We start from the raw sequence: 10,744 nt of genomic DNA, 5'->3' as shown, positions 1-10,744 counted from the left end.
TTAGTAAGGACAGAGTAATCCCTAAATGTTTTTTTTTGGATTGCAAGTTAAGATAGGAACAAGTAAAAAAGCAAACTGTGTAGCATAACTTAAATATTTCATGGCATTGGCTTATTATGGGTTTTCTCAAAAGAGTTTTTAATATTTGCTAAATTGTCCCCATTAGGAAATATAATTATGCCAATTACTGACCAAGAGTTGAACTTTTGATGATGAATAAAGTAACACAATTTTAGGTTGACCGTTATCTGTGTTTATCATAATAAAACAGAGTATGTTTTATTGTGGCCCTAAACCACTCTGTTCATGTCAATACCAAATGATTGGGCTATTAATATGAAAATTCTAAGGTAATGCTGTAAAGTATGATAAATATTTAATGAAGTTACCAAGTGACCTTTCTTAAAGTCCTCTACCTACGTGACAGGGAAGGAATTTTGTTAGTTTCCATGTAGTTATATAAACGGCCCTTAGTTAATGATAAATAATAAGAAACACATATCGTGATGAAACGTTCAATTATGCTGACACCACAGTTTTTTGGTCTAGGGCTCTTCCTTGGATCCCAAAGAACAATTGCTTTGTTTATTACTGAATTCAAAAGAAATAAAATTCTCCTACTGTGTGCCTATCGGGCTTTTCCGTAGTGCCAGAAAACCATACAACCACAAGCAAATCTGCAGTTCTATATAATTTTAGCAGCCTTTCCAAAATGCGCAATTAGGAACAGAGTGATAGCTTTACTTCTGTTGGGTAATTCTTGATTAGGTCCAGGCTCAGTTCCACCTTCTCTTAAAAAAATAACAACCTAACATTTATTAGATGCCTCCTGCGTGCCAGGTACAGTGCTAAGCTCTTTTTGCAAATTAGCTCATTCAAATTTTACAATAGCCTTATGAAATAGTAATTACCCCATTTTCCAGATAGAAAACTGAAGTTTGAAAAATCAAGTACTTAAATCCCATGACAGATGAGTTGGACTCAATCTTAAGACTCTAAACCCCATGCTCTTTTCTACCTCACTGTACTGCAAGCCCTCCCACCTTTAATCTCTTTCCATCAGGGAGTAAAGGAATTGGGCTAATGGATGTAGACATCCTAAAATAAGTGGGGTGATTAAAATCCCTACCAAAAGTGGGGAGTTAGATATGACACCAAAAGCCTAAGTTACAAAAAAAATAATAAATTGGACCTCATCAAAAGTAAACACCAAAGACACCATCAAGAAAGTGGAAAACAATCCACAGAATGAAACAAAATATTTGCAAATCATGTATCTGGTAAAAGTCTAGTATTGGAATATATAAAGAATTTCTTACAACTCAATAATAAAAAGACAACTCATTTTTAAATGGGCAAAAGATTTGACTAGCTTTTTCTCCAAAGAAGATATATAAATGGCCAACAAGATGCAACATGGTGATCAACATTATTAGTCACTAGGAAAATACAAATTAAAACCACAACGTGATACCACTTCACATCTAGTAGAATGACTATACTCAAAAAAGAAAATAACAAGTGTTGGTGAACATGTTTGAGGAATTGGAACCCTCATACGTTATTGGGAGTGTAAAATGGTACAACCACTTTGGAAAACAGTTTGGCAGTTCCTCTAAAAGTTAAACATAAAGTTCATATGATCCAGCAATTCCACTCCTAAGTATATACCCAAGATAACTGAAAACATGTGTCCAGGCCAAAACTTGTACATGGATATTCATAATAGCTAAAAAGGAGAAATAACCCAAATGTCCATCTATTGATGAATAAAATGTGGTATATCCACAGAATGGAATATTATTTGGTCATAAAAAGGGATGAAGTACTGTTACATGCCATGACATGGATGAAAGAAGCTAGTCACAAAAGACCACATCATTCCATTTATACAAAATGTCCAGAAGAGGCAAATCTATGGAGATAGAAAGTAGGTTAGTGGTTCCCAAGGGCTAGGGAGAAGGGAGAATGGGGATTGACTCCTAATGGTTACAGGGTTTCATTTTGTACTGATGAAAATGTTCTGGAATTAGTGGTGACAGTTGCACAACTCTGTTTAGTGATACTAAAACCACTGAATTATATAGACTTCAAAAGAGTGAACTTTATGGTGTATGAATTATATGTCAATTAAGCTGTTATTTTGTAAAATGCTAGTGAGAGATCATAAGAAATCATTTCTTTTTTTGAAAGTTCATATTCTGTAAGTACAAAGTATGTAAATAAGTTTTCCATGACTGATAAATATGGCTTCCTGACTTTCAAAAGGATTGGCATGTTTTTATTGAACCAGATCTTCTAGATCAATATTTTCTTTATTTGCCATTTAACTTTTAAAAAATGCTTCCCTTTTACCCTTTCACTGGAACTGTATAGGGTTAGGATAGGGATGTAGGAGTACTGTAGGAAAGGGAGTTGCGTCAGAGGTCCCCAAGACCACCCCACAATCGGAGATTCACAGAAAGACTCACAGAACTCAGCGTATGGTTGTACACATGGCTAAGATTTATTACAGTGACATAGTAAGTTGGGCCAAAAGGGAAAAAGATGCAGGTGGAGTCAGGAATCCATGTACAGGCTTCCTCGTGCTCTCTCCCTCACATGGAGGGTCACAGGGAATGCACTTCTCGCCCCAGCAACCAAAATGTAGCAACATGTGTACGATGTGCCCAGAGAAGCCCATTAGAGACTCAGGACCCAAGGTTTTTATTGGCAGCTGGTCATGTAGGCACCCTCTGCCTAGTATCAGTACATACTCCAAATTTAAACTCCCAGAAAAAAAGCAGATGATGGGCATAAATCATATTATTTCCATAGTCTAGGCTCATGGAGCCACTTTTATCAGTTGGGGAACAGTGGGAACACCCCAGAATCCAAATTCCAAAATGCCAGCTAAAAGCCAACCTTGCCAACAGGTCTTTCTTAGAAGACCAGTCTCAGGCCTGCTGTGTTACCTCTTCTGTGCACAGGGGTGGAAAATGAAGATCTCAAAGTCACCATCCAATAAGAACAGATCCTCGAGGGAAAGAGGAAGAGGACTAAGAGACTCTGGAATAGACTCAGCAGGATTTCAGAGCCAGGGGGACACTGTAAGGTTTGGTTCTCAAGTCAGAAGTCTGCTGACACCCACAAACCTGGCAAGAGGACTGATTCAATAGTCTTAGGGCCAATTAGGCCTACTCACTTTGCAGTGGTCCCAAGAGTTTCTAGCTTAAGTCCGTCTATTACCACAATTATGGCCTTCCACTCTCCAGCCCTCCAAGTAAACCCTTGTTCCTTTCCTACCATCAGCATATCTTCTGGAGGAGCAGTAGAAAGAAGGATAGATGAATCACAAATTCTTTGACTCTTACCTTTTGGCCCTGGTATTCAAGGAAGAATCCTCCCAGATGAACAGATGATGAAATTGTTATCACCAAGAACAGAGTTCATGACACACCCTTGAAATATTTATTAGCCCAGCTGTTTCTTTTTTTTTTTTTTTTGGAGTGTAGTGGCTTTACACTGCTGTGTCAGTTTCTACTGTACAGCAAAGTGAATCAGCCATACATATATATAACCCCTCTTTTTTGGATTTCCTTCCATTTCGGTCACCACAGAGCACCGAGTAGAGTTCCCTGTGCTATATAGTAGGTTCTCATTACTTATCTGTTTTATACATAGTAGTGTATATATGTCAATCCCAATCTCCCAATTCATCCCACCACCCCTTTTCCCCCTTGGTATCCATACATTTGTTCTCTATGTCTGTGTCTCTATTTCTGCTTTGCAAATAAGATCATCTATACTATTTTTCTAGATTCCACATATATGCGTTAATATATGATAGTTCTTTTTCTCTTTCTGACTTACTTCACTCTGTATGACACTCTCCAGGTCCATCCACATCTCTTCAAATGATATAATTTCATTCCTTTTTATGGCTGAGTAATATTCCACTATGTACACGTGCCACATCTTCTTTATCCATTACTCTGTTGATGAACATTTAGGTTGCTTCTGTGTCCTGTCAGCCCAGCTGTTCTCATTAGCCCAGATGTGATGGCCAAAGATGTAACCTTGAGAAGTAAACCCTCAGCAGGAGGACTCTAATTTAGTCCTTTTCTTTCCTGCAAATACTGAGTAAGAATTATCTTCTATCTCATGGAAGCATGAAAGGATCTGTTGGCTGTCCCAGCTCTTTTTGGAACCAATAACCACCATAAATCAACTAGAATACATTCAAAACAGGAAGTGGAAGGGATTTTTTTCCCCAGAACAATACATTTCTATTATGTAAGAATTATTTAACTTTGACCAGTGAGTTACCAAATATATCATAGTGCAAGACTCAAAGTGCACACGAGGAAACAGGTAACGATTCTGTGCCCACTTGGAAATTCTTAAACATTCTGCCTTCTCTGTCCCCTTTCCCTTTTACACCCCCCACTCCTTTCCCCTTCCCTGCCTTCGCCCATCAGCTTCCCCCTCTTTCTTCTCCCACTTTCCATCATCCCTACCTCCCCCCAAATTATAAACTGACTATAATTTCAGAGGATTCAAATAACTTCAAAAAATTTTGTTTTCTTTTACAATTTTCTCTGCCCAAATGTAAACATATTATCTCACCAATCGATTATTTCTAGTAAAAATGCTTACATATTTGCATATACATGTACCTGCATCGTCCACATTAATAGTTTGATTTAAAAATTATCTTCAGGCAATACTAAAGTTCATGAAAATCAATAAATTCTTTTTGCTAAATTGTACCTTTAGCCCTATGAGAAAATATATAGTAAATTCTTTTTTAGCAGCAGCCTTTCAAAATCTTCACAGTTCTGCCTTAACTATCAGGCAACCACATGGGGAGACCTTAGTTTCCCAGAATTAGACTTGGCAGTCCCGATGATTGGCTTGGCTGCCATGGAGGGAACATTCCTGGCAGAGATCACCCAGGGAGAGATGCTCCATCTAACTCTCTACGTCTAATCTTCACAAAGAGCCAAATTATCTTGAATCCAAATAAGTCACCTTGGAAACAAGACACAACAGATGAACCATTTAGCAGGCTAAACCTGCCTCCAAGATAATAATTATCTCCCATTTAATTTGCTTGCCTTTTAGGTAGGGTTTGCTAAGACTGAATTAGAAGTTCTCTCTGAAAAGCTGAAAAAATCGATTCCTCCAAAAAATTGAAAGGTTAATTTGATATCAAAAATCATCAATAGACTCTAGAATGCAGAAGGTAACCATCCTATGCAGGTCAGGCCTTCTCTGACCATCCTGCCTACTTAAAGGCGATAATCTAGAGCATGCTCAGAGGGGAGTATCTGAGAACACATGGGGACACTCAGATCTATGCGGCTTGTGAAAGAACTAGGCATAGTAGCCTGCAGAAGCAAAGCTCAGAGGCCAGGTGGAGAGAGTGGGGCATGAGGGTCAATTCAGATATTTAAAGTTTTGGCCCGTGGTAGAGCAAGTTTGTGCAGCCTGAAGGGCTAAAATGGAACAAATGTGTGGGAAGAGATGACAGACAGTCCAGTCATTACAAAAGCAACCAGAGCAACCAGAGCAACCAGAATTGCCCAGGCATGAACTGGGCTGCTTTGAACAGTAATGAGTTCCTTGTTCCCAGAGGTTTTCAAGTCTTTGATAGTTTCATTCAACATTCTGCATTCCTTTTATCAAACAATTACTCTGAAAGCTCAACATAAGCTACACACAGGTGAATGAAATAGCCATGGTTCCTGCTCTCATCCCACTTAGAGTCTGGTGGGGTGACTGGGTCAGAAGTATAGAGGGGACTCAAACATACATCTAGACAAGACCTGTGAAGTTTTTCCTAATCTCAAGAAACTGATTCTATGAAGTAAAACCCATGGGTTTTTTTCTACATTTGAAGAGCCCCAAATATGTTTTTATTCTTACCAAGAATGAGCCAGCCAGATTAATAACCCTTAGCTATGAAACAGCTTAAGGCTAGCATAAAGAATATTTGGGATACTGTTGGGATAAAGCCATTAGAGTTATAACTGTGGGTCTCCAAAGTACATTAATGAAGGAGCCTCAAGTCCATTTTCCTAAAGTGAGCTATTTGGAATCATCATTTTGCTCTTGGTTACAGTTCTTATAATAGAGTTATATATCTTTCATGGTTAGAAAATAGTTTTCCTTTGGAAAAATGGAATAACAGTATTTTGTAATTAGGAAAGAAACACAGGCTGGTATATATTGAAGAGAAGGATTTTTTTTTAATGGTTAACATTTAGTCTCAGAATTAAATTCTGTAATAAACAAAGGTGGTTAAGTACAACCTCTTCTTGCCTATTAATTTTAATTATTGAAGTTCATTTCTAATTACTTACCTAATCAGCACATTTCAAGATATGATTACTTTATCTTGATCTGAATTTAACAACTATGATCTTAGAGTTGGATCACATGATGTTCTGGAAAAATGACCTGTGGTAGCTAAAAGGCCCCTTAGAGTTTGCCTAGCTTGACAGGATGCAGAGGAGAGAAGCTCTGGGGAAATTCCAGGTTAGACTCACTGAACCTCCCAGCAAGGCTCCAGGCAACAGAGAACTCACAAACATGCCTTCACGGAAAATACACTGGCATTAACAAAAGCTCAGTTCATTTCATTTCTTTTTTTTTTTTAAGCTTTTTTTTTTGTTGCTAAGACTAATCCCCCAAAAATCTATTAGCAAACCATGTATTAATCAACGCTAGAATGCCAGAAGTTTAAAAGAGAAGAAAAAAACAAAACAAAACAATGTCAGGGACTGAAAAGTCAAAAGCAGCAGGACAGAGCCTGCTATTCATTTTCTAGAATGAGAGGGAATGTTTTATGGAAACTTCCAGATTCAGACCTTGTTTACTGGTACTTAAACAGGAAAGTTTACTATCAAATAGAGCTATGATACTTTACTATACAGTTTTCTAAGGGCATGTCTTGGGTAGACCATATCTACTCGAAATAGTCCAGATATCTCTGCTGCTGGTTAAGCTCAGAAAACTAAATACTGAGGTAACCCATATGACCCCACTGTCATCTGCCGAGGTCAGACACTCTAATCCCAGCAGATGGCACAAATGTGTAAATCGTGGAAGTAAGATAATAAGGACCATTGGGCCAACAGCAAATTGGAAAGTTCCCTGTTCGCTGTTAGGCTTTCAGAATTCTGACAAAACACACTGGTTGGTCATATTTAGCTGAGAGTCACTATTTTGTGACTGCTGAACCAGCCATAGGGACAACCAGAGCTAGGTGGGGATCCCAGGGGAGTCAGGTTTCAGGCCCCACCCTGCCGCAGTATTGGCCCTCCCTTCCAGCACCTTCAGTAGTATCCTCCCCCCCCCTTTACATGTATCTGTGGGGCTTCTGCCACCATCCCCAATGGGGGCCAGGGCCATCCCTGTGCCTTCCTGTCGCCCTTCCCCAAGTGGAAAGAAGTCTTCTCTCTAAGAGTGACAGTTCTTTCAGCCAACTCAGAAAGCCTGGCTTCATAAGCAATGGGCCTACTAGCAACAAACTATGGCTAATGAGTCCAAGGGTTGGCTGAGCTAGGAGGCATTGGTAAATACCATCCCAGGGGCTATGCCAGCCTTCTCAAAGGAGGTAATTCTCCCAATCTTCCCAGAGTAGGAGCCCTGCTTCTTGAGAACCCAGTCCAGGATTCTGGGATGGGGACAACCTCTTTTTTGAGACATAATTTCTCCGGTATTATAGCTCCACAATCCCCTACCAGCAGTTCTGAGTTAGAAAGAGCTCTGAAAACCAAAAAAACATTTATGACTTTGCTTGCAGAATCTGAATTGAAGTGATGTAAGGCTATAAGCAATATCTATTTATCTCACTTAGTGGGAATATTCACACATTTAGCTGAAGAACTATTATTGTGTTGAATTCCAAGCTGGGGATATTATATAACCTGCAGCTTATGTGTCATATTGCCTTCCTAAAATTCAAAAATCTCTCTGAATTACAAAGTACACCTGTCTTCATGGGTTTTGGATAAAGGCCTGTAGATCTGTAGTGGCTTCAAAATTAGTTCCAGAGTTTTTTATACTATTTTCCTCAGGGGGCTGAAGTAATTATACAGGATGTGTGGCTAAAAGGAGAAGGTCACGTATAGAAATTAGAAGTTCTCATAATTGAGTGGGGAATTTAATGGAAACAGAGTACCTCTGTAGGGCCAGGGGTTAGGGTAGCGTCTCCCCCAAAGCCCTGGAGAAGACAATGTTTACCCCTTAACAGCCAGTTCCTCATCTCTCCAGACACCTTTGACTAATATTCACCCAGGAAGGAAATTACATAGAGGGAAACCTATTCTTGAATTCAGTGCAGAGTTCACTGTAGGATAAGAAGTTCCATCACCACATAAACAAGTTTTAAAATTATGATTTGATTCCTGAGCTAACCCCCAAAAAGTTTGCTCCTAGCATAGCTAAAACAATAGAATTTACAATATGGGATAAGCTCAACTTTAGGAGTGAATCTAGGGACCTAAGTTCTTCCAAATTACTGTTTAATATGAGAAAATATATTCTGCATCCCAAATAATAAAATGCCATTTAGAACACAATGCATTTCTACATCGGATGTTCCCTGTAATATGTAGTGTTTTTCTAGTTGTCATCATTTATTGTTCAAGAAATAGTTACTGAGCACTAATCATAGGTACTAGGAATACCTAAAGGGCTCAACAAGAGACAGCGAACCAGTCTTCACACAGTTTAGACCCTAGGGGGAGAGACAGCAGGAAAAAATATACAATACGGACTAAAGTAAACTCATCTTTTTTTTTTTTAAATTGAAGTATAGTTGATTTACAATATTGTGCCAATCTCTGCTGTACAGCAAAGTGACTCAGCTATACACATGCATACATTCTTTTTTTTTTATATTCTTTTCCATTATGGTTTATCCCAGGAGATTGGATATAGTTCCCTGTGCTATATAGTAGGACCTTGTTGTTTATCCATTCTAAATGTAATAGTTTTCATCTACCAACCCCAGACTCCCAGTCCATCCCTCTCCCTCCCCCCATCCCCCTCTGGCAACCAGAAGTCTGATCTCTATGTCTGTGATTCTGTTTCTGTTTTGTAGATAGGTTCATTTGTGCCATATTTTAAATGCTATATATAAGTAATATCATATGATGTTTGTCTTTCTCTTTTTGACTTACTTCAGTTAGTATGATCATCTCTAGTTGCATCCATGTTGCTGCAAATGGCATTATTTCATTCTTTTTTATGGCTGAGTAGTATTCCATTGTATACATGTACCAAATCTACTTTATCCATTCATCTTTCGATGGACATTTAGGTTTTTTCCATGTTTTGGCTATTGCAAACAGTGCTGCTATGAACAGAGGGGGTGCATGTATCTTTTTGAATTACAGTTTTGTCCGGGTATATGACCAGGAGTGAGATTGCTGGAGCATGTGGTAATTCTATTTTTAGTTTTCTGAGGAACCTCCATACTCTTTTCCACAGTGGCTGCACCAATTTACATTCCCATCAGCAGTGCAAGAGGGTTCCCTTTTCTCCACACCCTCTCCTGCATTTATTGTTTGTAGACTTTTTGATGATGGCCATTCTGTCTGGTGCGAGGTGGTACCTCACTGTAGTTTTGATTTGCATTTCTCTAATGATTAATGATGTTGAGTATCTCTTCATGTGCCTACTGACCATCTGTAAGCCTTCTTTGGAGAAATGTCTATTAAGGTCTTCTGCCCATTTTTTGATGGGGTTGTTTTTGTTGTTGTTAAGTTGTATGAGCTGTTGTATATTTTAGAGATTAAGCTCTTGTCAGTTGCATCATTTGCAAATATTTTCTCCCATTCCGTAAGTTGTCTTTTCATTTTTTTTTTTTTTATGGTTTCCTTTGCAGTGCAAAAACTTGTAAGTCTGATCAGGTCCCATTTGTTTATTTTTGTTTTTATTTCTATTGCCTTGGGAGACTGACCTAAGAAAACCTTGGTACAATTTACATCAGAGAATGTTTTCCTATTCTCTCTTCTAGAAGTAAACTCATCTTAATGTAAAATTAATATTCCATAAAGTTACATTTCTCTTGTAATTTTATACATCAGAACATTTGCATGATGAGTTTTATCTTATTTAAAAGCAGCTTCATATTTCCTGATTTCGAGTTTGACACACCAAAAGATTCACATTGAATGACTCGAAAGTCTCCAAACCTTCTCAAAGGTCAGGGAGGCTTTCTAAATATATTCATCCCCCTGGTTTTGCTAATAAGGAAGTGGCTATCCGGAAGGGAACAACTTATGAAATTCACAGTGGAATAACAGCATTATTTTTCCAAAACTCAGAGATGCTGAACAATATTTGAATCTTAAAACAATAGCGCTGAATTTGTCATTTAAAAAAAAAACATCCACTACTCTGCCAGAAGAGGATGGAATGCTAATGTCCGATTGTGGCAGTCCACATTTTTAGAAAGCTGGTCACGACGTTCCACATATCATACTTTGGAAAACAATAGTCTCGTGCTACTGAAATGCAGAGGTAAAATTTTCTGACTGTAAATCAAAAAACAATAGTGACCTTCCCTGAAATCGGGACATTTCAGGATTCCACAGTCTCGATACAACTCAAGGAAAGGAAGCCTTGGACTTCTCTGTGGTGGGAATATTTGATAGAGAGCAGAATGTGAAGGGAAGCAAAAAGAGAAAAAGGCCTTACTTTTCCTCCTGGCAGCTCGAAGGGGGAGTTGAAGAAACAGTGCGATGGA

Source organism: Aethalodelphis obliquidens, unplaced genomic scaffold, assembly GCF_003676395.1.
Source record: "Aethalodelphis obliquidens isolate GAN/ISIS:26980383/991018 unplaced genomic scaffold, ASM367639v1 scaffold4, whole genome shotgun sequence".
Taxonomy (NCBI): Eukaryota; Metazoa; Chordata; class Mammalia; order Artiodactyla; family Delphinidae; genus Aethalodelphis; species Aethalodelphis obliquidens.
This window is presented reverse-complemented; position numbering follows the sequence as displayed.